Here is a 5,802-nt window from a genome sequence, read left to right on the forward strand (position 1 = left end):
CATTTTCAGGGCTAGTTGCTTCGGCAGGTGAGTTGTTACACACTCCTTAGCGGATTCCGACTTCCATGGCCACCGTCCTGCTGTCTTAAGCAACCAACGCCTTTCATGGTATCCCATAAGCGTCAATTTTGGCGCTTTAACTCTACGTTTGGTTCATCCCACAGCGCCAGTTCTGCTTACCAAAAGTGGCCCACTTGGCACTCTGATCCATATATAAAAAATATATTCTCATAGCTTCACATTATAAATAATGTTTTTAAGCAAGCTAGAGATCTCACCCATTTAAAGTTTGAGAATAGGTTGAGGTCGTTTCGGCCCCAAGGCCTCTAATCATTCGCTTTACCGGATGAGACTCTTATATAATGAACGCCAGCTATCCTGAGGGAAACTTCGGAGGGAACCAGCTACTAGATGGTTCGATTAGTCTTTCGCCCCTATACCCAGTTCCGACGATCGATTTGCACGTCAGAATCGCTACGGACCTCCATCAGGGTTTCCCCTGACTTCATCCTGACCAGGCATAGTTCACCATCTTTCGGGTCCCAGCGTGTACGCTCTAGGTGCGCCTCTATTATAATATAATCCGAAAACTAAATTATAATAATATAAGACGCCCTAGGAGTGCGATATTTAATACATAATATAAATATATCCTCCTTTTATCATTTATAAAAAAATATAAATAATATTTACTTTCATTGTGCCTTTGGGTTTCATAAAATTTATAAATATTTCGATGAAAAAATATTTTATTCCCAATGACTTGCGTACATGCTAGACTCCTTGGTCCGTGTTTCAAGACGGGTCCTGAAAGTACCCAAAGCTATATCGTCGCTGACAGATAAATTTTTAATAAAAAAAAATGAGCCAGTTCATTATCATACACCTACTGACAGTTAAATAGTATCATATAACGGCATAAAATCCGTATATATAATATGTTTTAATAAAAAAACCTATTTATACTCGTGGTGGATCTGAACGCGTTAATAACGCGACTCAATATCAATTTATAATTAATACCATCAAACAATTAATCAAGAAACATAGGCGTTTAACATACACAAAATATTATCAAAAAATAATATTGTACATTAATCAACGCACCAATGCCTATAGATTAATATTTAATGGGTCGCAACGTCCTACAAGATGAGAAGTGCATACCTCGTTATCATACAATTAACAATATACAGCAGTGCATATATTTTTACTAAAAATAAATTCCTAATAAAAATTTTTGTCACATGCTAGTACAAATTGGTTGATTAACGATAAAAAGTAAATGAATCTCATCTTTCGACCTTTCGGGTTTCTCAGGTTTACCCCTGAACGGTTTTACGTACTCTTTAACTCTCTCTTCAAAGTTCTTTTCAACTTTCCCTCACGGTACTTGTTCGCTATCGGTCTCGTGGTAATATTTAGCCTTAGATGGAGTTTACCACCCACTTAGAGCTGCACTCTCAAGCAACCCGACTCTAAGGAAAGATTCACCTATCATCAATAATAATCACTACGGGCCTGGCACCCTCTATGGGTATATGGCCCCATTCAAGATGGACTTGGATGTATTATATAACAATAGGTTTATATTGAATCTTCCTAAACACTACATTCCCCAAGTGTCTGTTTATCAGCCACGGGGTTCAGTGCTGGGCTTATCCCTGTTCGCTCGCCGCTACTAAGGGAATCCTAGTTAGTTTCTTTTCCTCCGCTTAATAATATGCTTAAATTCAGCGGGTAATCTCACCTACTCTGAGGTCGTAAAAGTTTTTAGAAGTATTAAAACAAAAATTTTTTTTATATATTATGTTTTTGTTATATTTTATAAGTAAACAATTTTCTTAATTATTCATACTCAAATTTTTTTAATATTATTATATAATATTATTTTTATATTTATCTAAAGAGAAGAAAATAAAAAATAAATAATTATATATATTAATTTTTTTCGAGTATATTGAAAATTTTATTACAAATAAAATATTCCATAACAAAATATTAATATATAATATTTTTGTTTATTCTTCTTTATTTAATATTTTAAAAATATATTATTAATATCATTTATTATTAATATTATTATTAACATAAAGTTTTATAATATTATATATAAATGATAAAAAATAATATTGATATATTAATTTAAAAATGTCGACAAATAATAAAAAATATATAAATTTTAAATGCTATTAAAAACATTTTATATTTATTTTTTTCTTATATTTGGCGTAAAACATTCATATATAAATAATTTTACATTTCTTTTATAAAAATTTTATTTATCAATTTAATTAAATATGAAAAAATAAATTTTCTTTTTTAATTATTGATAAATTTCTTTTTCATAAAAAAAATTTTATGTAAAATAATCTTTTATTATATTAATATAATGTATACGACCCTCAGCCAGATGTGGTCCGGGAACAGTATCCAAGGACCGCAATGTGCGTTCGAAATGTCAATGTTCATGTGTCCTGCAGTTCACAAGTTGACGCGCAATTAGCTGCGTTCTTCATCGACCCACGAGCCAAGTGATCCACCGTCCAGGGTAATCTTTTTAAATTTTAAATGTAAGTATTATTATTAATAATAATCTTTATTTTTAATATAAAAAATAAAATTATTAATTTATATATCTTTATAAATTCTTTTAAAATAAAAAAATTTTTCTAGAATATAAATTATATATTTTATTTTAAATATATATATATATAAATTAAAGATATTATGGTATTAATAAATATATACATAACATTTTTGATATTTTTGTTAGTGCTAGCTAGATATAATAATTAATATTTGGTATATTTTATAGAAATGTATTTATTTTTTTTTTATAAATTATTTTCTACATAAAAATATATATAATATTAATATGGTACAAAACAAATGGGTTTGTTTTTTAACATAATAACTTTTAATAAAAAAAAAGAAATATCAAGACAAAACATAAAGAAATTTAAATTTGAAATAAATTTTATTCTTTAAAAAAATTTTATCTTGTGTTTTCTTTATTTTTATTATATAACATAGAAAAATAAAAATATAGATTATATCAATTATAATCTTATTTTATTTTTCTTAATAGAGATTATATACATATAAACAAATAATTTCAATATATTCTATTTTTAATTTCACTTTTTTATAAGAGAAATTATTTATAGATTTTATTAATAATTATTGTTTAATAATAATAATAATATTGAATATAAAAATATTTTATATGTAACAAATATATTATTAATATTTATATAATATTCTCTATATTATATGTATAGATATATTATGTGTATAAAAAAAGTTTGGCGTATTACTTTAATATGATATCATAACCAAAATAAATCTCTTTTAACACATAATTACTATTATATATTTTGAGAAAATTACATATTAATATGTTATTTTGTTAAAAAAAATATTTCTTATCAATAATATTTTTATTTTTTGGAATATTTAAAAACAATACAAAAAATATAAATAAATATATTTTATATATATCGTTAATGATCCTTCCGCAGGTTCACCTACGGAAACCTTGTTACGACTTTTACTTCCTCTAAATGATCAAGTTTGGTCATCTTCCCAGCAACATCGGCAATATCAGAAATATTGCCGCGTACCAGTCCGAAGACCTCACTAAATCATTCAATCGGTAGTAGCGACGGGCGGTGTGTACAAAGGGCAGGGACGTAATCAACGCGAGCTTATGACTCGCGCTTACTGGGAATTCCTCGTTCATGGGGAACAATTGCAAGCCCCAATCCCTAGCACGAAGGAGGTTCAGCGGGTTACCCGGACCTTTCGGCCTGGGAGGACACGCTGATTCCTTCAGTGTAGCGCGCGTGCGGCCCAGAACATCTAAGGGCATCACAGACCTGTTATTGCTCAATCTCGTGCGGCTAGAATGCCGCCTGTCCCTCTAAGAAGAATTATTTGTACGCCGGCAGTAAAAACCACATCAAAAAACTGCGTACCCATACACCATAACATATGCAACATAAAGCACAATATATACAAAATATAATCTTGATCGTTAAATCTCAAAAATACATGCATATATAAATACAATACATAACACACATGAAAATGAATGAAATGGGAAACAAACAGCCGATGGGCCTTGAGATGCCGGTAAAGTACGTCTATTTAGCAGGCTAGAGTCTCGTTCGTTATCGGAATTAACCAGACAAATCGCTCCACCAACTAAGAACGGCCATGCACCACCACCCACCGAATCAAGAAAGAGCTCTCAATCTGTCAATCCTTCCGGTGTCCGGGCCTGGTGAGGTTTCCCGTGTTGAGTCAAATTAAGCCGCAGGCTCCACTCCTGGTGGTGCCCTTCCGTCAATTCCTTTAAGTTTCAGCTTTGCAACCATACTTCCCCCGGAACCCAAAAGCTTTGGTTTCCCGGAAGCTGCCCGCCGAGTCATCGGAGGAACTTCGGCGGATCGCTAGCTGGCATCGTTTATGGTTAGAACTAGGGCGGTATCTGATCGCCTTCGAACCTCTAACTTTCGTTCTTGATCAATCAAAACATTTTTGGCAAATGCTTTCGCTTCTGTCCGTCTTGCGACGATCCAAGAATTTCACCTCTAACGTCGCAATACGAATGCCCCCATCTGTCCGTATTAATCATTACCTCGGAGTTCCGAAAACCAACAAAATAGAACCGAGGTCCTATTCCATTATTCCATGCACACAATATTCAGGCAAAATTTGAGCCTGCCTTAAGCACTCTAATTTGTTCAAAGTAAACGTACCGGCCCACCTCGACACTCAATTAAGAGCACCGCGACGGGATTGCAATTGGGGGCTGCCACCGCTCTTAACGGTTAAACACTTACGACAAATTACATAATAAAAATATATATAATGCATTAAATAAATAATAACACTAAAATATACTTTATACATAATCTGTACCACCCACCGGTAGGACGTCCCACATAACATGCTAGTTAAACAATGCGAGCATTGAACCAACAGTGTAGGACACAGATTCGACTACGAGCTTTTTAACCGCAACAACTTTAATATACGCTATTGGAGCTGGAATTACCGCGGCTGCTGGCACCAGACTTGCCCTCCAATGGATCCTCGTTAAAGGATTTAAAGTGTACTCATTCCGATTACGGGGCCTCGGATGAGTCCCGTATCGTTATTTTTCGTCACTACCTCCCCGTGCCGGGAGTGGGTAATTTGCGCGCCTGCTGCCTTCCTTGGATGTGGTAGCCGTTTCTCAGGCTCCCTCTCCGGAATCGAACCCTGATTCCCCGTTACCCGTTACAACCATGGTAGGCGCAGAACCTACCATCGACAGTTGATAAGGCAGACATTTGAAAGATGCGTCGCCGGTACGAGACCGTGCGATCAGCTTAAAGTTATTCAGAGTCACCAAATTAAACGATGCAAATTAAAATTTACACCGATTGGTTTTGATCTAATAAAAGCATTCCTTCCATCTCTGGTCGGAACTCTGTTTGCATGTATTAGCTCTAGAATTACCACAGTTATCCAAGTAAATGTGGGTACGATCTAAGGAACCATAACTGATATAATGAGCCTTTCGCGGTTTCACCTTAATTTGGCTTGTACTGAGACATGCATGGCTTAATCTTTGAGACAAGCATATGACTACTGGCAGGATCAACCAGGGAACTATTTGTATTTATAATATTAAATATATAATAATATACATGATATTTTTGTTTTCTTATTATAAGAAAAAAAATTTTCATACAATAATTATTAATATATAATAATATTATTACAATTTCATTTTAAATATCAGATGGT

General features: G+C 33.1%; 3 non-coding genes across 3 annotated transcripts in view; all 3 read right to left on the bottom strand.

Annotated features, from left to right (window-relative positions):
• The window catches only part of LOC123304483, a 4,578-nt gene extending 2,814 nt beyond the window's left edge, over positions 1–1,764 (bottom strand). The window contains exon 1 of the ribosomal RNA XR_006536501.1: positions 1–1,764. This exon is cut by the window's left edge and continues 2,814 nt beyond it. This is a non-coding gene — a ribosomal RNA (large subunit ribosomal RNA).
• Positions 1,765–2,399: 635 nt separating this feature from the next.
• LOC123304486 lies at positions 2,400–2,554 on the bottom strand. The gene has a single exon (XR_006536504.1). It is a non-coding gene; the product is annotated as a 5.8S ribosomal RNA (ribosomal RNA).
• A 953-nt stretch (positions 2,555–3,507) lies between these two features.
• Positions 3,508–5,663, bottom strand: LOC123304481. The gene has a single exon (XR_006536499.1). It is a non-coding gene; the product is annotated as a small subunit ribosomal RNA (ribosomal RNA).
• Between the last annotated feature and the right edge of the window lie 139 nt (positions 5,664–5,802).

Source organism: Chrysoperla carnea (assembly GCF_905475395.1).
Source record: "Chrysoperla carnea chromosome X unlocalized genomic scaffold, inChrCarn1.1 SUPER_X_unloc_58, whole genome shotgun sequence".
NCBI classification, from domain to species: domain Eukaryota; kingdom Metazoa; phylum Arthropoda; class Insecta; order Neuroptera; family Chrysopidae; genus Chrysoperla; species Chrysoperla carnea.